Below are 25,192 nucleotides of genomic sequence, written 5' to 3'. Positions count from 1 at the left end.
TGCTTGCGTGCGAGGCTTTTCCTTTACCTGTTAAACTGTCTTTATCTCAACCCACGAGTTTTCTCACTTTTACTCTTCCAATTCTCTCCCCCATCCCAACGGGGGGGAGGGAGTGAGCGGCTGTGTGGTGCTTAGTTGCCGGCTGGAGTTAAACCACAACAGGAGGAGTGGCTGACACACCAGCTGGTTGCCACTGCTGCTCTGAAGGACCTGGGCAGGCTGGAGAACTGGGCAGAGAGCAACCTCATGAAGTTCAAGCAAGGGAAACACAAAGTCCTGCCCCTGGGCAGGAAGAACCCCACGGACCAGTACAGGCTGGGGGCTGACTGGCTGGAAAGCAGGTTTGGAGAGAAGGACCAGGGGGCCCTGGAGGGCAGCAAGCTGCCCATGAGCCAGCAGTGTGGCTGTGTGGCAAAGCAGGCCTACAGCCCCCTGGGCTCCATTCAGGAGCGGTTTGCCAGCAGGTCGAGAGAGGTGATCCTTCCCCTCTAGTCAGCACTGGGGAAGCCCCATCTGGAGTGCTGTGTCCAGTGCTGGGCTGCCCACTACAAGAGAGACATGCCCTTACTGCAGCGAGTCCAGCAAAGGGCCACAGAGATTCTCAAGTCACACAAGCATCCTTCAGGAGGAGAGCCTGAGAGAGCTGGGACTTTTTAGCCTGCAGAAGGGAAGGCTCATCACACATCTTATCAATGTGTATCAATACCTGATGGGAGGGAATGAAGAAGAGGGAGCCACAATCTTCTCCCTGCTGCACAGTGACAGACAATGGGCAGAAACTGAAGCACAGGAACTTCCATCTCAATACAATAAAACACTTCTCTACTGGGAGGGTGATTGATCACTGGAACAGGTTGCCCAGAGAGGTTGTGGAGTCTCCATCCATGGAAATATTCAAAACCCAGCTGGATCCTGTACTGGGAAACCCGCTCTAGCTGATCCTGCTTGAGCAGTGGGGACTCGACTAGGCGATCTCCAGACATACCACCAAGAAGGGTCAGAAGGGACCCATGGAGGTGTCTAGTGCTACTTATCTGCTCTGAGCAGGGAGAACATGTCAGCTAGAATGCATTGGTCAGTGCTTTCTCCAGTTGAGTTTTGAAAACCTCTGGGCCCCAGAGCCAGTACTAATCAACTATCAAGGTGATTTTTTTCCTGTAAACCTCATTTGAAATTTCCCTTCCTGCTTCTTGTCCTCATTGTCTCTTGTCCTCTCTTTCCCTCCTGACTGTCAGATCCTCACCCCTACTCTGACCAAGGACAATCACAACCTACTCTCCAGATGTGGCCTCAACAGGATCCCCTGTGACTGCAGCCAGCATGTGGTGGCCAGCTCCAAGCAGAGATGCTCACTGGGGGTCCCTGCAGAGGCTCAGCGAAGGCCACGTCGAGACGCCAAGCACCTAACACCAAGGAACTATGGTGGTGCCTGTGGGCTGACACCGGGACAGAGCTGGCGGCAGAAGGGGTGAGCAGAGAAGTCCTCCAGCAGCTCCTCTGCATACCTGGTCAGGGAGTAATGCACTTGGTGGTGCTCCTGAGAGAAGATGCTGGCATGGGAGGGGAAGTACTAAGAGCTGTGGTGAGGGCACTGGGGCTCAGAACTAGGTCTGGGGCTCCCAGCAGGCAGTGCCAGTGGCTGCAGCCCCAAGAGAGCTCTGACCATGGAGAGAGCAGCAGCGAGTCTCATCCCAACTCTGGAGAGCTGCTCTGGCTGCAGAGGGGCAGCTGGGAGTGCTGGGGTCAATCTTGGCTGCCCTGCACCTCCCACCCCAGGGTGTCTTTTGAGTCCCCGGAGCAATCCCACTGACTGGGGTGACAGCCCTGCCTGCCTGGGAATGGAGGGGAATTTGGGGTTTCCATCAGCGTGGGAGCTTCTTGGAGCATCGTGGCTTTTGTTCAGATCCCTGTCCTTGTCCCTGGGCTGGCCCAGCCCTGCATCCCCACAGGTGGCCCCAGAGCTCTGCCCTGCAGGCACCACTCAGGACAGAGTGCATTCAGGGCTGGGGAAACATCCTCCTGGCACACTTCCCACAACAGACCTCAGTGCCCCGTTCCCCTGTGGCCGTCTGGCTTTGACTGCTCGCCCCAGCACCCGACCCCTTCCCTGCCTTGGCCATGGCCCATGTGAGGCTTTGCAGACAGCCCTGCTCTGGGGTCTGCCAGGCTCTGGGCATGTCTGAGACCATGCAGGTCTGGGTATTCCCCAAGTGCACACACTGAGCCCAGCAAGAGGACGGGGCTGGTCACATTTCAAAGATCAGCCCTCAGCTGGACCATGGTGATGAATGGCCAGGGCTGGAAATGGCTGCTCGGAGGAACTAGGACTGGGGGTGACTTTGGGGTAAGGGACAGCGCGTGGGGTGGAGGAGGCTGTGTCAAGGACATGTGCTGGCCACAGAGACTGAGGGACAGCAGCAAACTCACAGGGCTGCTGAGTCATGCTTCCTTCAGTGCAAGCCCTGATGCAGGGTCCCAGCCTCCCTTTCGATGCCACCCTTGAGGAGGGGCGATGGCACTAAGAGATGGGTAGTTGTGAGCACCAGCCCTTCTTCATCCACTACCCAGGCCTGGTGGAGCACCAGCACAGCGAGGACTTCTGCCTCTGCACCATGAATGTGCTTTAGGGCACCCACAGTCTGGGCGTTGTCTTGGATTAGGTGAACGCTGGTATTTTTGTCTCTGAGGCAATTTCCAGCCTAGGTCATCTCTGTTCTGAGCTCTCCCTAACCCTCTGCTGATCTACCTGGCTGTTCCTGGCCCCTTCCCCATCATCCCTGCAGGGCCCCGAGCTGGCGGTGCTGCTCTGCAGAGCCATTTGGCTGTGGTGCCTGGGGTCACAGGGTGACTCCACACTGGCCTTGCTGGTCAGGGTGGGAAGCAGCTCCAGCTGGATGGGGAGCACTGCTGCTAATTTCCCCAGTGCACTGGGGAGATCCCAGTTTATTACAGGGAGCCTGTGGGGGAGTCAGCTCCGCCCCAGTGTTAGACACACTCTTACACAGGCTCCAGGTGAGACAGAGCAGGTTCATGCCTCTGGACAAGTGAGACAAATCCAAACATTTGTCTGAGAACATGATCACCACAAGTAACAATAACGATAAAGTTAATGTTAATGAGACTGGTAACAGTAACGATGATACATCAAAGCACCCATTTGGGATGGGATATCCTGGGAGTCGTTTGTGGAGAGAGATGGAGAGTTTATCACTATTGCAAAACCTTTCATGTAAGCCCTTTCCTAACGGCATCCTTGAGCTCCTGGTTCCTCATGCTGTAGGTGAGGGGGTTCACTGCTGGAGGCACCACCGAGTACAGCACTGCCAGCACCAGATTCAGGGATGGGCAGGAGATGGAGGGGGGCTTCAGGTGCTGAGAAACAGGGAGATCAGGGCCAGGTGAGGAGGCATGTGGAAAAGGCTTTGTGCCATCCCTGCTCCGAGGGGATCCTCAGCACAGTAGCGCAGATTTTCACACGAGACCCAGGAGGGTCCCGTAGTGGGTTTTTTGAGAAGGGTTGTGCTGTCTTGAAGCGCACGGAGGCTGGGAAAGTTCTTAGCTCAGGCACAAACACTGAAGCTCTGACACCACAGGGACCCGTTATCTGACCACGGCGCAAAAGAAGCATTTTTACCTCACCATGTGCCTTCCTTGTGCTTATTTGGTTCATTGCCCTGGCACACGCCAGGAGCACAGGCACCACCGGTACTGCAGGTAAGACGTGAGCAATGCCCTGCCCACCCGCTGCCAGCTGCCTGAGGGGCCATTTGCCCCGGAAGTCACTCCCCTCTACTGGTCACGTGCCTTGTGGGGATTGCCTGGAAGGAGCGGCCACCCCTTCTGCTTTACCTGGAAGTACCTCTGACCCAGAAGGCCCTTCCCCTCCATACCCAGGGGCAGCCATTTTGTTTTGGCTGCCATTTGGGGGGCTGCCATTATATGAACAGGGGCTGCCATTTTATGGGAGTGGGCTGCCATGTTCTTAAACATCATACTGCTCTGTGATTGGCTGACAGCCATTGCTTGCCAGCGTCAAACCCATGTGTTCTCAGGAAGACCTGTGACTGGCTGGCAAAAGGAGCCTCCCCTCCCCGTGCACCCAGAAGCACATCAGCAAAGGAAGCCCCCTGTCGTTACATACAGGGAGGCCCCCGGTTCTGACTGCCTCATTCCCCACATGTTTTCATGCTGCATCGTGGTTGGGTGGCAGCCATTTTTTGACACCATCATACCCACATGTTCTCATGCAGCCCTGTGACTGGCTGCCTGCCTGCTTTGGACAAGGAAGTGCTCAGATATAAAAATATATACCTGTATTACAAGATATACATTTTTAGAAATATATGTGTGAGTGTACAAATATGTATAAATATACTTTTATTTATTTATCAATATATACGGTATTTTAAATATATATACGCCTCTATACACATATGTACATGTATACATTTATATATATATTTATTTTTATTTATATAAAAACATTTATAAAGCCAGAAAAATTAAATATATATAGCCATTATCACATAGGTATGAATGGAGAAAGCCTTCTTTAATAAGAGCTAATGAATGAAGAATTAGAGTTTAAATGTGAATAGAAATAAAATTACAAGGGTGGGTCGAGGTCCCCCACTTTGCCAGGCTGCAGAAGAAGCCCAGACATGTTGTGGGGGGAACTTCAAGGCAGTGGGAACATGCCTGAGGGCTGCGACCCCCTCCCAGGAGGCCACCAAGGGGCCCTCCACACAAATCCTGTTAACAGACAAAGAAGAGCCCAATCCTGGGAAGTGGCCTAGGAGGCCCCAACATCCCAGACCAGCCCAGCAGGATGGCCACGCAGGGTTACTGGGGCAGCCTCTGAGCTTTTCTCGGTGCTGCAAGACACAGGCAATGCTGTCTGCCAACATGGAAAACCAGGACAAAATGCCAACTTCAGAAGAATATGAGCATGGGGACAATATGGAAAAGACCCAAAGAGGATCTCAAAAAAGACCACGTGAACCAGAAGAAACAGCCAGTGAGCCCATGAACTGCAAAGTGGATTTCAAGGTGCCAAACAGAGGCAGGGTGGTAGTGGGGAACTCCCTTTCCCCATGGGTGTGAGGGATCTCACAGCTACCTGCAAGACCACTGTGTGGTGCAGAGTGGTGCTATTTAGATTTCCTTGTCCTTAGGTTGATAACCTGATGGAATGTTTCAAAAAGCTCTGGCTGAGTGAGTGAGGGGAGAAGTCAGGAGTGTGCTGGCACTTGTCCAGGTCCACCTGAGCCACACCAGCCAAAGCCAGTGTGCTGTGTGTATGTCATGTGAAAGGATGGGGAAGGGGGTGAGGGGTGGTGGATGTAATGTACATTTGTATTGAATACTGTAGGACCTGAGCAGGATGCAACTGGTATGGAAGAAGGGGTGGAGATTGTACTGGGTATGGCTGGGACGGAGTTAATTTTCTTGTTAGCAGCCGCTATGGTGCTGTGCTTTGCCTTGGTGGCCAAAACAGTGTTGAGAACACACTGACATTGGAGCTGTTGCTGAGCAGTGCTTGCACAGCGTCAAGGCCTTCTCTCTTTCTCACTCAGCTCCCACAGTGAGAAGGCTGGGGGTGGCAAGAGGCTGGGAGGGGACAAAGCCAGGACAGCTGACTCCAACTGACCAAAGGGATATTGCACACCATATGATGTCATGGTCAGCAGTAAAACTGGGGAGGGGGTGTGTGTTCTTTGCTCAGAGACTGGCTTGGCATCAATCTCCTGCTGTGAGTGATTATTCTCCACTTATTAAACTGTCTTTATCTTGACCCATGAGACTTTTTTCCTGGCTTTTGCCCTTCCAGTTCCCTCCCCCATCCCGCTGGTGGGGAGTGAGCAAGTGACTGGGTGGGGGCTGCCACATGGGGTCACCCCACCACACGAGCACAGAGCAAATAGGTTGGTATGTGTTTGTGAGGTCACTGGTGCCTGAGTAGATCATAGGCTGGGAGCTGGCACATGGCCTGTGGAAGTGTTGTGAGATTCCTGATACCTGAGTAGCTGATAGGCCAAGAGCATGCACATGGCTTGTGTTGGAGCTTGTGAGGTCACTTGTGCCTTGATATCTCATAGGCGAGCAGATAGCAAGTAGGTGGATATGTGGTGGTCAGGTCACTGGTGCCTGAGTAGCTGATAGGGAGGAGGGAGACACATGGCTTGGGTATGTACTTGTGATGTCACTCTTGGCTGAATAGCTGATAGGCCTCGATCAGGAGCATGGCCCTTATACATGCTTGTGAGGTCACCAGAGGCAGAGTACCTCAACAGCAAGGACATGGCAAATGGGTGTATAGATTCCTGTGAGGTCACTGGTGCCTGAGAAGCTGATAGGGCAGGAGCAGGCATCTGGCACTGTACTGGTTTTAGCTGGGATAGAATTAACTTTCTGTTTACTGAAATAGTGAGCGAGCAACTGTGTGGGTGCTGGCTAGGGTTAAAGCATGACAGGTATGTGTAGGTTGTTTTGAGGTCACTAGAGCCTGAGCAGCTGATAGGGCCGAAGCTGGCACATAGCTTGTGTAGGTGCTTCTGATGTCACCAAGTCAATATTTAGACCACAACCAAATATGGGGTTTTGGAAGAACCATCGTTAGCAGCAGCAGTCCATACACTGCACACACACGTGTGACAGTGTAACTCATGAGCACACAGCGATGGCAGTAGGAGGGGTGTGAGGTCACCATCAGTATAACCCATGAGCACACAGCAGTGGCCGTAGGAGGGTGTGAGGTAACGTCACAGATGACACCCCATGGCTGTGGGGCTCGGTGCAGAGCAGCCGTGTGCCCCATCAGAAGGGCATGATGTGGGACGGGAGCTGCCCGGCCCCATGTCTGTGAGGCTGAAGGAGCAGCCCCTGCAGCCCTGGCTGGAGCAGTCGGGGTGGGGGTGGCTCAGGGGCACCACAGGGATGTGCCTGGGCACAGTGCCAGGAGGAAACCACAGGCTTCCTGCCCAGGCGCTGTGGGGGGAGCATGGGGCGCACTGCAAGACCACGTGGGCTGTGGTTTGTGCACCTGCAGGCTGCAGCTCCTGAGCCACCCGTGGGGAATAACGGCCCCTTGGTGACATGTCAAGAGGCAGGGATACATCTGAGCCTCTGGGCTGCGTGTCTGCTGCCAGGGCAGGGACATGTCCCAGCTCCAGCTCATTTCAAGGGACTTTCCATGGGGCTCTCCAGGGAGGGACGGGCAAGCCAGTACTCCTGGGATGGGGCTCTGGCCTGAGCTAAGGCCTTTTCCCAGCTGCTGCTCCTAGCACAGCAGGATCTGAAGCAGGGGCAGGGGCTGTTTCCTTCCCTTCCTGACACAGCCCCTGGTGCAGTCCCAGCCCTGTGGTTCCATGGCACGGGGACAGCTGGACACTCGCACCTTGGGCTGTTGGATGTGCCTGGTATAGGAGATGCTCAGTGCTCCTGGTCCACACAGCAGGGTTCAAGGCATGAAAAATCCATTTTCCCCCACTACAGCCGGCCCTGTTCTGTGACGCACCGCCACCACAGTGACGTGACACCTGCAGTGGAGCCATCCCTCATATATGGTCACGAATGGCGCTGGAGCAGTTCATTGGAGGGCTGGGCTGTGTCGGAGGGGAGATAGCTCCCGATAATGTCTAAAAAGGTGCTGCCGCTTTGATTGGCTCCTCCTGTAGCTGGGCTGGCATCTGCAGAGATATATTGCCCTCTCGTCATCATTGTCCCCATGAGTCGCGAGGAACTCTGGCAGGGAGTGTGGCGCAGCAGGGATGTGCTGGCAGGGCAGGAGGCTCAGGATGGGCCGAGAGGGAGTCCTGTCCCCTCCGATGCTGTGGCTGCTGCTCTGGGTACAGCTGTGCAGGGGTAAGTGCTGACTGCCTTGTCCCACAGCCCAGGGCCAGGGGCTCCAGGGTGGTCATCAGGATCCGCCTGGGAATGGGGTTTCTTTGCAGGTGCTACTGAGACGAGGGGCAGAAGGGGCTCAAGTCCATGGAGCCTGTGCCTTTCCCTGTGCCCATGTGGGTGGGAGAGAGTATCTGCTTTTCCAGGGCTCCAGTGTTTAGGACAGCCTGTGCCTGGCTGCATTCATAGACGGCCTGTCGTGGGGTACCCCCTGTTGCCCAGCACTGTGCCTCTGGAGCCAGTGGTGGCCTAGCTGGTGATGGCAGCCCCCAGAGATCCCCAGAGCACTGCCAACCTCTGGGGTAGCCTGGAGGGTTTGTGTGCTGCTCACTGCCCCCTTGTTCCAGGGGAGCCCTGACCCCATGAGGGCAGTGTGTACCCCACAGAGAGACTGACGCCAGGGGCGAGGAGAGGACATGGGCTGGGGAATCCTCGGATTTGTCTTGGTGCTCCCTGGGAACTCAAAAAGCCATGGGGTGGGTTTGGATGGTGGTGGGGCAGGTGGTTTGCACAGGAAGCTGCAGGCCTGGGTACACAGGGCTGTTGAGGGGGTGCTGGGCTGGGGAGGAGCCAGTGCCCAGTGCAGGGCTGGGCAGGTATGGGTGGGGGGCATGTGGCCATTGGTGTGGGAAGAGGTGCCTTGTGCAGTGGGATGGCATGTGATGCCCAGAATGGACCCCCACACTGCACTGGGGACAGCCTAGAGGGGAGTGGGCTCCCACCCCATTACCTCTGACATGGCCCAGGAAGGGGTTTCCCCCAGACCTGCAGTGCTGGGGCTTGGCGCTCTCCTGACCCGCCTCATGTTGATGTTCAAAGGTGCTGCAGAGGTGAGGCTGGCGAATGGTGGCAGGCGCTGTGCTGGGAGAGTGGAGGTGAAACAAGAGGGCCAGTGGGGCACTGTGTGTGGTGACTACTGGAGTATGAATGATGCGGCAGTGGTTTGCAAGCAGCTGGACTGTGGGTCTGCTGTTGGAGCTCCTCAGTATGCACACTTTGGGCAAGGATCTGGCCCCATTTGGATGGATGACGTTGGCTGTAATGGCACCGAGTCTGCCCTGTCTGACTGCGAACACGCAGGATGGGGTGAACATGACTGTGATCATGGTGAGGATGCTGGAGTGATGTGTTCAGGTAAGGGGTCAGTCTTTTGCCTAGCTTTGGGGCTGGGACGGGGGAAGGGACCTGGGTGTGCCCTCAGGGAGCAACAAGCAGATGCTGGAGCTGGGTCCAGTGTGGCCAAGCACACTGCCAAGCTGGGACTGTCATTGCTGATGTAACCGTTCCCAGGGAAAGGCCAGTGGGAGCCTACCCCAAGGTGAACTAACTCTGCCACACTGTCTCAGCCCCACCTCAGTCGGTGTCTTGGGCTGCAGATGAATCCTCCGTCCCTGACCCAGGGTGTCCATTGGGCTTCATCAACCTCCACCCATTCTGCCAGTTCCCAGCCAACAATGCTGAGGGTCCCTGTGCTGGAAACACCAGGTGGGACTTGCTTGGCACTCCACATCTTGGAGGACTGGTGTGAGATGGCTGGTCACGCTGGGTTATTCCCCCTCACAGACATGAGTACCTCGACTGAATTGAAGGGACTTTTCAGAGAGGATGAGTGCTGGGCCCTGGGCAAAGGAGCAGGGTGGCCACAAAGCCCTTCGCTGCCTGTCCCAAGGGCTCAACTGTGTGTTCAAACAGTGCGAGGCCTCAGGGCTTGGTGGCTGCTTGACCCTGGCTGCTCCCTCCCACATCACCACAGTCACAGGCTGGCACTGGGAAATCCCTGGGGCTGTGAGAGCCCCGCAGGGACATGACCCTGTGCAGGCAGCACTGACCCACTGTCCAATCTCTCCTGCCTGCCCACGGCTCCTCACACTGCCCCATGACACGGGGGCTTTGGCAGCACATCCTGATCCTCATCAGTGCGTGCTGTTACCCTCTGAGCCAGCGTGAGGCCAGGGGGTCATGCAAGTCTCCAGCCCCTCTGTCCGGCCATTGGCTTTGGACCTGTGCACCTCCAGGCAGAGCACTGTGTCCCTGGCTGAGGACACCCCCTCCAAACAGGTATTGGAGGGGTCTGGACAGGCTCCAGCCATGATAACCATTTCTGTGCTCTGTGACATCTCCCACCTAAAAGGAACCTCCCAATCCTCCAGGAACAGCCCTGGGATCAGGGTGCGCTTCTGGTTGCCTCAGGGTGATGGTCTTGCCTGGCCTGAAGCTCTGCAGGGGCTGAGCAGGCTGCAGCAGTCAGTATCATCTGGGCCACTTCTCCTGGACCTGAACTGCTCCCACCACTGTGGTGCTGGGGGGACCATGCCAGGCAGCACAGGGGACCTTGTGTGGGAGCAGTTTGTCTGAGCAGTACCTGTGGCTGTGAGTCTGCAACAGACACATACCCTCGAGTGCTGTGATGGTGTAGAGAAGGGGTGGAGGGGGGCCTGGATGTGTTTGTGTCACCAACACTCCCCCAACAGCTTCCTCTGGGATGTGCAATGGGCAGTTTGGTCATAGCTTGCTTGGAGGTGATGCAGGATGTGGGCATTTAACTGCCAGAGGGCTCTGGGAACTGCCAGGTGTTTTGGTTTTTTCCCAGGATTTGTCCGTCTGGTGGAAGGGAAGAGCCGCTGCTCAGGACGTGTGGAGATCCATGACGGGGACCAGTGGAAAACTGTCTGTGCTTCACACTTTGGTGCCAAAGCTGCTGACATGGTCTGCAGAGAGTTGCAGTGTGGCAGAGCCCTGCCTGTCGCTGAGGCAGCTCACTTTGGAGAAGGGGTCAGTGCCATGTGGGACGGAGAGCTGCAGTGTGTGGGGAATGAATCCCTCCTCATCTCCTGCCTCAGAGGGTCCTCCAGGGACCAGCCCTGCACCCATGAGAACAGCGCTGTTGTCACCTGCACACGTAAGGGCTCAGGGATGGGCGTTGAACACTGGGGTGAGCTCCAGCCTGAGGGGAGGCAGGTTGTGGGTGTGGGGACAAGGGAAGTGGGGTGTCTGTTCCCACAGGCTGGCAGAGAGGTGACCTTCCTGGGGGATCCTAGACAAGGGCAGGGCTGGGCTGATGCCCAAGGACAAGGATGGGGCATAGTGTGGGAGGGCTCACTGGGATCATTGTGTTGTTCCGCAGGGGACACAGCAAGACCTGAAGGCAGAGGATAAGCTGGGAGGAGCCCGGGGCAGGCTGTGCTCCGGGCAGCTGGGGGCCCTGGGGAGAAGCAGCAGTGTGTGCTCGGGGGAGCCCTGTGGGGGCAGGTCTCTTCTCAGGGTGCTGGGTGGGGAGGAGCAGGTGCCCTAGGTGGGCATGGGCCAGGGGCAGGTGGCAGCTGGCCGTTGGGGTAGAAGGAGGTGCCAAAGGCTGTGGGGCCACAAATGACCCAGCAGGGCCACAACTGCACACCCCCAGCCTTGCGCAGTCCGTGGGGATAGAAGGGACTCCTGCACTGCCCAGGGGACAGCCTGGAGGGGAGTGGGCTCCCACCCTGGCACCTCTGACTCCACCCAGGCAGGGGATCACCCAGACCTGCAGTGCTGGGGCTCAGCGCTGTTCTGACTGTCCTGTGTCAGTGTTTGAAGGTGCTGTGGAGGTGAGGCTGGCGGATGGTGGCAAACGCTGTGCTGGGAGAGTGGAGGTGAAACAAGAGGGCCAGTGGGGCACCGTGTGTGGTGACTTCTGGGGCATGGACGCCGCCGCAGTGGTTTGTAAGCAGCTGGACTGTGGGTCTGCTGTTGGAGCTCCTCAGTACGGACACTTTGGGCAAGGATCTGGCCCCATTTGGATGGATGACGTTGGCTGTAATGGCACCGAGTCTGCCCTGTCTGACTGTGAACACGCAGGATGGGGTGAACATAACTGTGATCATGGTGAGGATGCTGGAGTGACGTGTTCAGGTAAGGAGACAGTCAGCCTGTTGCCTAGCTTTGGGGCTGGGACGGGGGAAGGGACCTGGGTGTGCCCTCAGGGAGCAACAAGCAGACGCTGGAGCTGGGTCCAGTGTGGCCAAACACACTGCCAAGCTGGGACTGTCATTGCTGATATAACTGATTCCCAGGGAAAGGCCAGGGGGAGCCTACCCCCGAGGTGAACTAAGTCTGCCACGCTGTCTCAGCCCCACCTCAGTCGGTGTCTTGGGCTGCAGATGAATCCTCCGTCCCTGACCCAGGGTGTCCATTGGGCTTCATCAACCTCCACCCATTCTGCCAGTTCCCAGCCAGCATTGCTGAGGGTCCCCTTGCTGGAAACGCCAGGAGGGACTTGCTTGGCACCCCAGGTCTTGCAGGACTGGCATGAGATGGCTGGTCACGCTGGGTTATTCCCCCTCACAGACATGAGTACCTCGACTGAATCAAAAGGGCTTTTCAGAGAGGATGAGTGCTGGGCCCTGGGCAAAGGAGCAGGGTGGCCACAAAGCCCTTTGCTGCCTGTCCCCAGGGCTCGGCTGTGTGGTCCAGCACTGCGAGGCCTCAGGGCTTGGTGGCTGCTTGGCCGTGGCTGCTCCCTCCCACATCAACGCACTCACAGGCTGGCAGTGGGAAATCCCTGGGGCTGTGAGAGCCCCGCAGGGACACGACCCCATGCAGGCAGTGCTGACCCACTGTCCAATCTCTCCTGCCTGCCCACGGCTCCCCACACTGCCCCAGGTCATGGGGGCTTTGGCAGCACATCCTGATCCTCATCTGTGCCTGCTGTTCCCTGAGAGCCGGCATGGGCCCAGGGGGGCATGAGAGTCTCCGGTCCCTCTGTCCGGCCGTTGATCTGGGTTGTGTGCATCTCTGGGCAGAGTGATGTGTCCCTGACAGAAGATCCCCCCTCAGGCAAGCATCAGAGGGGTCTGGACAGGCACCAGCCATGATAACAGCTGCACCATTTCTGTGCTCTGTGACATCTCCCACCTAAAAGGAACCTCCCAATCCTCCAGGAACAGCCCTGGGATCAGGGTGCGCTTCTGGTTGCCTCAGGGTGATGGTCCTGCCTGGCCCAAAGCTCTGCAGGGGCTGAGCAGGCTGCAGCAGTCAGTATCATCTGGGCCACTTCTCCTGGACCCCAACTGCTCCCACCACTGCGGTGCTGGGGGAACCATGCCAGGCAGCACAGGGGACCTTGTGTGGGAGCAATTTGTCTGAGCAGTACCTGTGGCTGTGAGTCTGCAACAGACACATACCCTCGAGTGCTGTGATGGTGTAGAGAAGGGGTGGAGGGGGGCCTGGATGTGTTTGTGTCACCAACACTCCCCCAACAGCGTCCTCTGGGATGTGCAATGGGCAGTTTGGTCACAGCTTGCTTGGAGGTGATGCGGGATGTGGGCATTTAACTGCCAGAGGACTCTGGGAACTGCCAGGTGTTTTGTTTTTTTCCCAGGATTTGTCCGTCTGGTGGAAGGGAAGAGCCGCTGCTCAGGACGTGTGGAGATCCATGACGGGGACCAGTGGAAAACTGTCTGTGCTTCACACTTTGGTGCCAAAGCTGCTGACATGGTCTGCAGGGAGTTGCAGTGCAGCAGAGCCCTGCCTGTCGCTGAGGCAGCTCACTTTGGAGAAGGGGTCAGTGCCATGTGGGACGGAGAGCTGCAGTGTGTGGGGAATGAATCCCTCCTCATCTCCTGCCTCAGAGGGTCCTCCAGGGACCAGCCCTGCACCCACGCGAACAGCGCTGTTGTCACCTGCACACGTAAGGACTCAGGGACACGGGGGCTGTGCCAGGGGTCGGGGAACAGAGCAAGGAATGTGCTCGGCTGGGTGTGGGGACAGGAGGGATGATGGCATTGTCTGCAGCATGAAAATAGTTGAGAAGGAGAAGAAAGGCATGCTGTCCCTCTGGCCTCTCCCCCAGCTCCTGAGGGTACAAGAGCACCAATCCACCCTCTCTCCTCCTCCTCTGTCCCCAGAGTACACAGGGTTCAGGCTGGTGAACGGCAGCACAGCGTGTGCGGGGAGGGTGGAGGTCCAGGTGCTGGGGCCTGGGGGACCCTCTGTGCCTCCCGCTGGGATCTCTCGGATGCCCACGTTCTCTGTCGTCAACTCAACTGTGGGTTTGCTGAGGCCATTCCTGGAGGAGAGCACTTTGGGAGAGAGACTGGCCCTGTCTGGAGAGACTCCTTCCACTGTGACGGCACTGAAGCCCACCTGGCACAGTGCCCAGTGATCACCCTGGGGGCCTCACCATGCTCCCACGGGAACACTGCTGCTGTCATTTGCTCAGGTGAGTGTCGGAAAAATGCTGCATTAACTCCATTTGCCCTTTGTGTTCAACATGGCCACCCAAAGCAGGGGTCCCATGGCAGTACCAGGCTGAAGTTCTCCCTGGAGAAACCCTGGCATCCCCAGGAGCCATCTGGAGGGCTTTGCCTGCTCAGACTGACCGCTCTGCTTTGGGAGAGCTGAGGACTGAACGGAGGCAAGCATCTACCCCCAGGGCAGTGCCTTAGCCCCAGCGCCACCACCAGGCCTGGGCTCCTCTGTTCTCGTACTGTGGGACGAGCCCAGGACAGGGCTGCAGGGCTCTGCTCCATCCCTCTGGCTGCAGACAACCACATCGCATCCCCACAGAGAACCCTGCAAAGCCTCATCCCACCAGCCAGGCAGGAGCTGCCTGGGTGCTCCCAGCAGCAGCAGACCTGGGTGTGAGCTGCAGAGAGGCCTCAGGCTTTGCCCTTACTTCTCGTCAGCAAAAGGCTCAATCATGTCCTGTTTGGTCAGAAAATCCCCCCTTGCCCTGCTCCCTGAAGGATGCCCTGCTCCCCAGTGCCGCCAATGGCTGTGGTATCTCTGTTGTCCCCAGGCTCAGCCGGCTTTGCATCCCTGCGGCTGGTGGGCGGAGGGAGCCGGTGCGACGGACGAGTGGAGATCTTCCAGCATGGGATGTGGGGCAGAGTTCTGGATGACGAGTGGGACATGCAGGAGGCCAGTGTGGTGTGCCGGCAGCTGCGGTGCGGAGAGGCAGGGACAGCCTACAACCCCCCAAAGCCTGAGCGAGGGACGGGCCCCGTGGGGCTGCGAGGGGTCCGGTGCGCAGGGCACGAGGCCAACCTGGCCCTCTGCAACACCTCCCTGCCCGAGAGTGCACCGGCAGCAGGGGTTGCGGAGGATGTGGGAGTCATTTGCTGGGGTGAGCGGCACTGCATGGGCCCCCCAGGTGACGGGGTGGGTGGGCAGCCAGGCCCTGACAGCAACCGGGCTTTCTACCCACTACAGGGAGCCGGTGGGTCCGGCTGGTGAACGGGACTGGGCGCTGTGCTGGGAGAGTGGAGCTGTACTACCAGGGCACCTGGGGGACTGTGTGTGACGATGGCTGGGACCTGTCTGATGCCGCCGTCGTTTGCCACCAGCTGGGCTGTGGAGGGGCAGTGGAGGCGGCTGGCTCTGCTTGGTTTGGGGAAGGCTCCGGCCAGATCTGGCTGGATGGTGTGAACTGCTCTGGGGCCGAAGCTGCTCTCTGGGACTGCCCTGCTGGGCCCTGGGGGCAGCACGACTGCGGGCACAAAGAGGACGTGGGAGTCATCTGCTCAGGTGTGTGCCAAGACCTGTGGTGGGAGCCTGGTTCCTGGGGAGGCCAGGACACAAGGAGAGCCGGGCATGGCCAAGGCTGTCCCTGACTGCCTCTGAGCTCCTGCCCGAGCCCGTCCTGTGGACACCCATGCACAGGCACCCTCAGTCCCACTGGGGGTCCCTGGGGAGCTCAGCAGTCCCCAAGGGTTAGCGGGAAGGGCAGGGGTGTCTGTCCGTCAGGGACTTCTCTCTGCCCCTGGGTGCAAGGGGGACATGCTGGCCCTGCCCCTGCCCACCTGAGGGCCTGGGGGGTGCAGAGGTGTCCTGGCTCCCACAGCCCCACACCAGCCTGTTCCCCCTTGGTGCCTTTCCTTGCAGAGTTCGTGGCCCTGAGGCTGGAGAACAGCGACGGCTGCTCTGGTCGCCTGCAGGTTTTCTACAACGGGACATGGGGGAGCATTTGCTCCAACTCGATGACTCTTGACACGGTGTCGCTGGCATGCAAGGAGCTGGGCTGCGGGGATGGAGGATCCCTGGAAACACACCTGCCCTACGGCAGGGTGTCTGGCCCTGCCTGGCTGGATAACGTGCAGTGTGGGGAGAAAACCAGCTCCTTCTGGCAGTGTCCCTCCACTCCCTGGAACCCGCAGTCATGTGAAGACCTGCGAGATGAGATCCACATCACCTGCAATGGTAACTTGGAGCCACCTGGGCACCACTGTCACCCCAGCTCCTGCTCCCTGGTGGGCACGGCCAAACACAGAGAAAGAGCTTGGAAGGGCTTTTCATTGCCATGTCAGACCCTTCTGCTGCTGGTGGCACAAACGTGACCACAGCCACCCACGTCCAGCAGCAGTTGCCACCCAGGCTGCCAGCAGCACCTGCGGGAGGCAGAAGCACCTCCAGGTGAGGTCTCAGAAGAGACCAGATAGGGTTCAGAAGAGCCTTCCCTCCATGGACACCCTCCTGCTGCTCTCTGAACCAGGGGCCTTTTGGGGCTGAGCAGTCAGGGTCTCCCCACAGTCCTGCGTCTGTCCCCTGAATGACCAGGGTTCAGCTGCTGACGTGACCAAGATGGCACAGGGAGAGGCAAGCAGAGCTCAGCCCTGCTCTCTTCTGCACCATCCCCTGAACCAGCCCCTTCACCACAGTGTTTCCTTCTTCAGGGGGACGCCCAGAAATGCCCCCGACCCCGTTGGCCCCGTGCCCCAACTCCACGAGCTGCACAGGTAGGGAGCTGCTCCCCTGTGTACCCTTCTTGTCTGGCAGGGCTCTGCCTGCTCTCTCAGTGCCATGGGAGGTCTTTGCCTTCTCCAGCCAGGGAGAAGATTCGTGCAGTGGGAGGCGAGGACAGGTGCTCAGGCAGAGTGGAGGTCTGGCACCGTGGCTCTTGGGGGACGGTGTGCGACGATTCCTGGGACATGCGGGATGCTGAGGTGGCATGCAGGCAGCTGGGCTGTGGCCCCGCGGTGTCTGCCCTGCATGAGGCTGCGTTTGGGATGGGGATGGGCCCTATCTGGCTGGAGCAGGTGGAGTGCCGGGGGACAGAGCCGTCTCTGCAGGACTGCTGGGCCCGGCCTGGGGACAGTGGTGCTTGTCGGCATAAGGAAGATGCTGCCGTGCGCTGCTCAGGTGAGTGGCAGGGCTGGGACCCTTGCTCGGGTCTTGGCAGGGAGCTGGGGAAAGCCTTACACCCACTTGGTCCTGGCGTGGGCCCTGACCTCCCAAGAGCAGGAACATTCCTGTGGAGTGCAGGAGGCTGGTGTCAAGTGGGGAGCAGCCTCGGTGGATCTGGACGTCCTCCGGCCACTGCCCGTGGGGCCCTGCAGCCCCAGGGCTATCCCCTGGGCTGCCTGTGCCATCCTGCCTGCCTCCCAGAGCAGAGGCACTGGGCCCTGTCCCAGCCTCCCTTTCTAGCACTACAGGAGGGGCAATTTGGGGGGGATGTGTCAGGGGCATCTCCAGACACACACACAGTGTGTTGGGGAGGAGGCTCCCCGGGACCCGCACACCCACCGTCTCAGCCCAGCTCTCCTTTGCCTCTTCTGCAGCTACACCCAGGACGGCAGCATTCCCACCCCAAGCAGGTAACTTGTCCTCCCCCCGGGGCTGGGTATCCCCGGGGCCAGGCTGTGACCCACAGCTGGATGGAAGGGGCTCCTTGCTGGGGTGTGAAACTCCGAGGAGGAGGCACTGGGAGGGTGGTGGTGGGTTAGGGAGGGTTGTAATTTACTCAGCAGGGTAGAAGCTTGCCCATCACTCACCCCTGGGGCTCTCCACCCCTTGCTGCCTTGTGTGATGGGGGTCAGGACTGATGCTGCGTCCACCTCTCCCAGGCCCGGTGCTGCCCCTTCCATGTTCTTGCCCATGCAGATCCCACTCGAGGCCGTCTGACTGGCAGCGGGAGAGTCTCAGTGCCCGTCATCATCTGCATCATCCTGGGGGCCCTCCTCTGCCTGCTCCTGGCCCTCCTGGCCGGGCAAGTGCTAAGCACCAGGACTGGGCGCAGAGGTGGGTCCTGCCACAATGGTGCCAGGGGAAGATACCTCCTGGAAGGGCTGTGGGGTGCTGCGGGATGTCAGTGAGGGGCACAGGCAGAGCTGAGGGGGTGGGACTGTGTGCTGCCACCTGTCCCAGACACCACCCCAGTGAGTGCCTGGCCGTGGGGCACCAGCAGCAAGGGGTGGAGAGAGCCCAGAGGTGGGGGGAGCTGGCCAGAGGCAAGGAGAGAAACGGGGAGAGTGGGGCTCGGGGAGATGTGAGCAGAGGGGAGATGGCCAAGGCTAGCAGTGCTCTGGGTATTGGTGGAGGGCACTCTGGGGCAATGGAGATGCTAGGAGGAGCGTGGGGCAGGAGGGTCCATTTCCATGGTGTCAGGCTCCCAGCCTGTCCCTCTGCCCAGCCCTGCCCACCCACCAGCAGGGCAGGGGCCCTGCTATAGACCCGTGGGGCAGAGAGAGGGCAGCTCCAGGTGGGGAGGAAACATGGGAGCTGCTCCAGGGTCAGACAAGGGGGCATGACCCAGGGGCCAGAGGGGCATGAGCGCTGTCTCCAAAGGGATGATGTGAGGGTGATGCTGCCCCAGAGGATCTGCACAGCAATGTTGCCCTCACCGGGGATGTGGCAGCCGTGCCTGGACAGTGCAGTGCGTCTGTGCTGTTGGAGCAGTGCTGGGCTGGCCCAAGGAAGAGGTTTGGGGGAGCACAGTGGGGTCCCATTGGCCCTCTGCCTGTCCCTCTGCCAGCCCTGCCTCTATCCCCAGGCTCCAGGAGAGCTCAGGAGCTCTTCCCCGAGGCTGTGTACGAGGAGATCGGTTACAGCCCAGCGTGGGAGAAGCAGGCGAGGTTTGGTCGCTCAGGTGGGTGTGGGTCCTCCCTGGAGGCACATCAGCAGGACCCTTTCCCCTGGCCCTAACCCGGAGCTGATCCCCTGAAGCCCCCCAGCCCGTGGTCCCTGCAGCACTGGCGCCATGTGGTGTGTGAAGAGAGCATCCAGGTCCTGGGCCCAGGAGAGAAGCTTTCTCCCAGCCACCTTTCACCATCCCAGCTGGACAGCCCCTCTCTTTCTGCCCCTGCACCCCATGTGACACCCAAGGAGGGAGGGAAGGGGCTGTCCTAGGGCACCTCTGGGAGCACCTTTGAGACAGGGTTTGTGCCAGGGGAGCAGGGTAAATTCCCAGCCCTCCTCCCCATGCAGCCCCAGCTCTGTGGGTCCCCCTTCCCCAGCAGCGCTGACCATGGGCCAGGTCAGTGGGGCTCGCTCCATAACACCCGCTGTGCATCTCTCCAGGCTCTTCTTCAGAGGAGTCCCTGAGCCAGCTGCAGGCCTCCCCTGGGCTCAGCAAGGACGAGGATGGTCTGGCATCAGCAGCAGGTAACGGAGGCAGGATGGGCTTCGTCTCCCTGCAGACATGTGATGGACAGAGGAGTCACTGAGTGTCAGCGTCAGAGATGGGGAGAACATGGGGGTCTCCTGTGGCGCTGCCAACACCAGTGTCTCAGCCCTATGTTCCTACGCCTCCTCCCGTCCTCTGCTCTGCAGGTCGTATCTTCTCACTGTCACCAGCTCCCCTCTCCTTTCAGATGTTCTTGTCCTGGCCGCAGGTGAGCCAGCGCATGGCTATGATGATGCCAGGGAGGTTTCTGACCCTGGGGAGGACGCTGCCCCTGAGCAGGGCGAGTGGGAAATGTCCAGGGTGCCAGAGGAAGGAGCAGGGCCCAGGGATACACCCAGAGGTGAGAGGGAAATTTAGCACTGCTGGTTCCTGGGGTGCCATCCCTGGTGGCACCCAAGTCGCTGCTGTCCTGAGACCCCAACCTCCTGGGAAGGGGGAACCTGCCCCAGGAGTTTTCCTTGGAGGGACTGGGGGTGGGAGAAGGAGCTGAATGTGGTGAGGAGCTGGGAGGAAGATGATGTACAGACCCCATGAGGTGAACTGCAATGTCCTGCCTTGCTGCCTGCAGGGGCCAGCCTGCGCTCCCGGACAAGTGTCGGGGTCCCCAGAGCTGAAGGAGACACCTTGTCCCTATCCCTGGCAAGCATGGGCTATGATGATGCTGAAGAGGTGTCTCTGGCACATCCCCGTGAGGACACAAAGGCTGTGACAGTGGAGCTCTGTGCACAACAGTCTCTGAGCCCCAGGCCAGGAGAGCCCATCCCTGCTGTGCAGCTGCATGCAGCCGGGAGGGAGGAGAGGTCTGTGCAGCTGGGAGAGCTGTGAGCACATGGGAACTGTCTCCCTTGACCCATGGGCAGCAGAAACTGCCTGGAGTTTCCTCTCTTTTTATTCCCCTCTTTCTGCTGTGCCTCCCGGTTTCTTCTTATTAAAAGTCTCTGAGGGCTTTGACCCACAGCTGGTGCTTGCCTGCCCAGGTGGCGGGGTGTCTCCCTGAGGCTCACCAGGGGGAGCAGAGAAGAAGGACATGGTGGTGCGGAAGGGGCGCAGGGTCGGGGTCAGGCTGTGGGGCTGCGAGAGCCCATGGTCCCTGGGGAATAATCCTGCTGACAGAGACATTTCCATCCTGCTGGCCACAGGCACTTTCGAGTCCAAATGGCTCTCTGATAGGTCCCGTGATGCACCTCAGCGGCAGCACCCATTTCCTCACCCTTGGGTTTCCAGCTCCTCTTTCCCCCTGCCTGGATCCCGCTGGTCCCACAGCGCAGAGGCCATGACAGAGCTGCCAGGACAGGGGAAGCCCTGGGCTTTTGTCTCACAGAAGTGAGCGCTAAGGTGGCTGCAGTGCCCTGAACACCCCAGCCAGCCCCAGGTGGGATCAAGGCCCACCGATTACCTCCCATAATGGTTAGGAGGCAGCTCTGCTCCCCACTGCCCCAGCACAGGGTGCAGAGCCATGTTCAGGGACATGTGGGGCTGGGATTCCCTCTCCTCATGCTCTGCCAGGACCCATCTCCATTGCTCCTCCATTGCCTTGGGCCCTTGCAGACCCTGAGCACTATTGCCACAGCCGCAGAGCTGCCTTCTTCCTGAGCAGGGGCTGTAAGGCCCCATAGCAGCCCTGGGACCCCCTCCTCCTGCTCCCCTCCAGCCCCCACCCCTGCCCTCCTGCTACCTTGCCAGGGGTGTCAGTTTGGGTTTGTGTCGGGGCAGTACTTGTGGGCAGGTACAGGAGGGAAGGGAGCAGGGGAGATTGGGGCACCTTTCCCTCAGCGCTGTTGGAGGGCCAGAGGGATGGAGAAAGGATCCCACGAGATGTGTGCTGTAGCCAAAAGCCGTGGTCCAGCCCCTGGCCTGAAGAAGGGCTCATCTGGGAGGATGCTCATGTGGGCACGTTTCCATGGCAGATGAGATTTTGTGTCCTCCTCTAAAGCAGGTGCTGCTGGGAGCTGAGCCAGGGTCCCTCTCCCTTGGCCGGGGCTTTCACCTGCCCCTGCCCCGCAGAGAAGGCTCTTATGCAGGAGCCAGTCGAGGAGAAGGCTTTGACACCTGGGCAGGACCTGCGCACCCAAACTGCCCTCCCTGCTCCCGCTGGTGGGTCTCCACACCCCTCTGCCTTTTCCCCAAAAGGCTCCTCTGCTGTGGGCTGGAAGGTGCATTTGCTGTCTGTGGCAGGCAGGGTTCCCTGTGGGGAGTTACTGCAGCTCAGTACTGCTGCAAACAGCAGGATCTGGCCCTAGAGGAGAAGAGGGGAGGAGGCGGCTGTCGCCAACATCCTCTCCCACTTCAGCACTGCCCCATTCCCTGCCGGGAGCTCCACCACCCCTGGGGTGACGCTGGCGGGTTCTGGGGGAAGCCCAGGCTCACACACCCCTTTGCCCCATACCCTGGACCCTTCCTGCTGGCAGCCCCCATGGGAGAGCAGCGTTCCCAGGCCAGACGCCCACGATGATGGGTGACATACGGGCACTGCAAACACAGCCTCCATCCCCTGGAAAACTCCCACTGGGGCAAGCTCCAGCCCTGCATCTCAGAGAAGTAAGGTGAAGTGAAGTAAAGAAGAAGGGGGGAGTGTATCTTCTGAACACAGGATGGTGGGGGTCTATGGGCAGGCATGGACACGTGACCAGCAGAGTCAAGGTGTCCCAAGTGGGGACCAGGGCAAAGAAGCCCAGTGCCTGTCCCGTGCCACCTCGCCGCCAGCTCTGCCCTCCGTAGGTGTAATATTTCTCGCCTTACTCTGGCACCTGGCAGAGGTTTGCCTCCTCCTCCTTGGGGGATGAGCCACAGGCCTGTGTGTGCTTGAGGGGGCAGCACACCTGAGCAGAAAGTACCTGCTTCATGGCATTTTGGGACCTGAACAGTCTGGCCCTGCGGGCTGGGTCCATTCTCTGCAACAAAGCAGGATTGTCACTGGGTGCCCCAGATCTGTGGTTTCTCCTGCAGCTCCCGAGGACCTACCTGAGGGGGGGTCACAGTGAGACCCCAACTCTCAGCACTGCTGCCCCGACGCTGGGCAGAGCATGGCTGTTTTAAAGTCCATGGGAGAGGCAACCTTATTTCTCTGAGGCTGGGCTCACGCTCCTGGGGCTGGGCACCCTGCAGTGAAAGTCCATGTCTCATACCCCATTTGGTTACAGGTGTTATTGCCAAGGGAGCAGCCAAGGCACCATCTCCTGGCCCTCACTGCCTGTGCATGGCGGTGGACAGGCCTGTGCCTCCCAATGCCATCACAAGGGAAGACAGAGGCACCAAACACCCCAGGAGCAAGAGCTGGGCACCGGCCCTACCAGTCCCACCTCAGCAGGGCTGTGCCTGACCTCAGCAGCTCCAGGTTCCCTGAGCTGAGGCCTGCTCAAGCCACTGTGGGAGGAAAGGACCTGGAGACAGGGTCAGCACGTGATGGATTTCCTATCCAGCTGGGAGACCCCACCCCGCTCAGGCTCGTCCAGCTCAGACACCCTACCTGCTGGCACAGAGGGGTGCTTCCACATGGTATGGGATCTCCACCTGGAGACAGGACAATCTCAGACCCTTACACCTGGAAAGCCACCAGGCCAGTGTGGCCTGGTCCCAGGACACCTGGGCTGGACCAGCGCCCTCACAATTTCTCAGTGCAGCCAGAAAGGATTCCTAGTGTGCTGCTGACCTCTGTCCCCTGCCTGAGATCTCCCACAGACACACTCTGTGGGGTGGGTCTGTGGTGCAGGGCAGTGACCCGATCTCAGGAGTCAGCACAGCTGCCTGCTTCTCCTCCAAGAGGGGGCTCAGCAGAGGCTGCGCACATAGCCCTCCTCACCTCACGCCAAGCCCTGGGTGGGCAGGACAGCCCACAGGGTCGGAGAGGACCACTGCCCAAGCTCTAACCCGCACCTGCCTGAGGCTGGGATTCAGGGCAAAAACACCCCATGGAGATGCTGGGGATTGAACCAGGACCTCCCTCATGCAAAGCGGCGCTCTTCACTGAGCTACATCCCCTTGACACTCGCAGCAGGAGAGACCCTCTCCTCCCATAAATGTCTATGACAAGCACAGTCCTGTTGTCCCCTGGTGCCAGGGACCTTCTGCAGAAAACAGCACTTGAACCCTTCTGAGATGGGGGAAGTCAGGACAGCCTCTCCCGCTGGGGTCTGATTTTGGCACAGTGCTGCACTGCAGAGCGCAGCCCCTCAACGTCTCTGCAGGGCAACGGGGCAGGAGGAGGCTCTTGCTCAGGCACTTCTCCCATGCTCTGGACCACTCCAGGGTGGGTTGATGGAGAGGAAAACAACCCTGAGCCTCCTCTGACGCCCAGGGCAACACCCTCTGGGCCTCATCTGTCCCAACTCCACAGCAGGAGCCGTGCAACAGGGTGAGGGAAATGCCCTCCCTGAGGGGAGGTGCCCCAGCCTCTGATGGCACCCCAGGGCATGTGGTGGGGAGACACGGGGGCAGAAATCTTACATCCCCCTCCTCCAGGCACTGGGCCTCTCCCTGCACCCCTCGTCCCCAACATCCCTGGAGTGAGGTGAAGGCAGGCTTCCACCTCCATGGGGCTGCGCATGTGGCTTGGGCTCAGGGACCTTCCCACTCCTTCAGCACTGAGGCCTGTCCTGACAGCAAAAGCAGTGCCTGGGACAGCCCTGGCTGGGGTCTCTGTGGCAGGGTGGCTGAGCGTGTTCAGCTGTTAACTCAAAGGGCGATGGTTTGACCACACGCAGGGACGGTGTCCCCATGGTGGTACAGCTGGGGCAATTGTGTTGCCCAGTGCCATAGATTTTTCCCAATGCCATAGATTTTTCCCTGCTGAGCCCCTGCCTGGCAGAGAGGGTTTGGGGGAATCAAAACCAGACCACAGTCACCGTGAACTTCTGGAGTGGCTGAGTGGACTAAGAGGATGGACTGCTCATCTTTCTGCTTTGCACACATGGTCCTCAAAGCCCATCCCCGGCAATGACTTTCCCATTCTTGCTCAAGAACAACCTAGAAGGACTCTTTTGGAGCAATGACAATCCTGCAGGCACTACCCCTGTGGCCAAGTATTTGCAAGCTCACGCTCAAAGCTGGCAAGACAGTAACTTTGCTTGTTCAGATGGTCTCCCTCTCCCCTCCTCTCCCTTGCGCTCAGCACAACAAAAGCCAGACTTCCTGGAGGTGCATGCCTGGGGAGTTGGCTATGAGGCAGCAGAACTGCACGGGGTTAGAACACGCACGTTGCTGTGGGACTATAGGCCAGTCTGTGCCATTCCTTGGCCTGACTGGGTGACTGGGGAGAGGCTGAGACTGAAGACGGAGGGAGATGTCCTGGGTCAAAGTTGTCACTGTGTTCCTGATGGGCGAGAAGGTTCTGGAGCAGCAAGAGGTTGCAAGAGGGGAGCCCAGCAGCTTGTTGGAGCTCATGAGCAGGTCTTTCTTCCTCTGGGCAGGGACTGATGGCTTTGAAGGGCTGCAGCTGAGCTGGACACTCCAGTCTGGTGGGTGAGCAGATTTGGGTATGGAAACTGGGGACAGCTGAGACACTTGTGCTGTGAGCCCTGGGTTTGGTGCTGAGAGAATGGAGAACACAGAAGCATGTGTGATGCTCAGGAAATGCAGAGGGAGGTAAATTTGGAGAGTAAATGACATCCAGTGGTTGAACTGGGGCTGTTTGGAAGTCACCGTGTGAGAGTTGGTGACCTTCCATGCTAGACCCCAGGGGAGCCACGGCTGGCATTTCTGTCCGACCTGTGCCCTGCAGCAGCAAGGAGCCAATGCAGAGGGATGTTCATGTGGGGCCCCAAGGGGTCCCCCTGTGCTGCGTGTCTCCCTGCTGATGCCCAGAGGAGCACATCTGTGTTTCATCAACCATTGCAGCAGGGGGCAAAGGGGGCCAAGAAACTCTGCTCAGGACAGCTTGTGACTGGACAACTCAGGAGCCAGTGCACCACAAGGGACCAT

At 59.0% G+C, this 25,192-nt stretch overlaps 1 pseudogene; it reads left to right on the top strand.

Moving 5' to 3' along the window:
- The first annotated feature begins 4,905 nt into the window (after positions 1–4,905).
- On the top strand, positions 4,906–19,316 carry LOC127025952 (antigen WC1.1-like; annotated as a pseudogene).
- Positions 19,317–25,192: the final 5,876 nt, after the last annotated feature.

This window comes from Gymnogyps californianus, chromosome 26 (genome assembly GCF_018139145.2).
Source record: "Gymnogyps californianus isolate 813 chromosome 26, ASM1813914v2, whole genome shotgun sequence".
Classification (NCBI taxonomy): Eukaryota; Metazoa; Chordata; class Aves; order Accipitriformes; family Cathartidae; genus Gymnogyps; species Gymnogyps californianus.
Note: the sequence above shows the minus strand (reverse complement) of the source record. Positions and strands in the feature narration are given on the sequence as shown.